The sequence below is a fragment of the Brassica oleracea genome, chromosome C6 (genome assembly GCF_000695525.1).
Source record: "Brassica oleracea var. oleracea cultivar TO1000 chromosome C6, BOL, whole genome shotgun sequence".
Lineage (NCBI taxonomy): Eukaryota > Viridiplantae > Streptophyta > Magnoliopsida > Brassicales > Brassicaceae > Brassica > Brassica oleracea.
The window spans coordinates 26788371-26788857 of NC_027753.1; positions in this window are offsets into that span (position 1 = coordinate 26788371).

The following is a 487-nucleotide window of genomic DNA, read 5'->3' on the forward strand; positions in this document are numbered from 1 at the left end:
GATAAACTGCCATTCTCAAACAAAATATCTATTTTAAATACATAATTTCACACTTATACCAAAAGTTATATCACTACAAGAAAACAGCGGCATACTGAGGGAAAAAATCGTCGGTATGTCGTCGGAATAACGCTATTCCGACGACATTTATTCCGACGACATACCGACGAAAAAAGTCCTCGGAAATAACTCCTCGGAAATTCATCTTTCCTCGGAAATCCCTCGGAAATTTCCGACGGAATTCCGAGGAAATGAATTTCGAGGGAAATGTCGTCGGAATATTCCGAGGGATACACTTCCTCGGAATATTTCCAAAATTCAAAAAAAAAATTATAAATTTATTTTTTTAAATTGAAATTCAAAAATATAAAATTAAAATTGAAATAGAAAACATATTTAAAATACAAAAAATAATAAAATAGTTTTTATAAATAAAAAAATGTTTTATAAATACAAAATTAGTTTTAATAAATATAAATATTTTTAT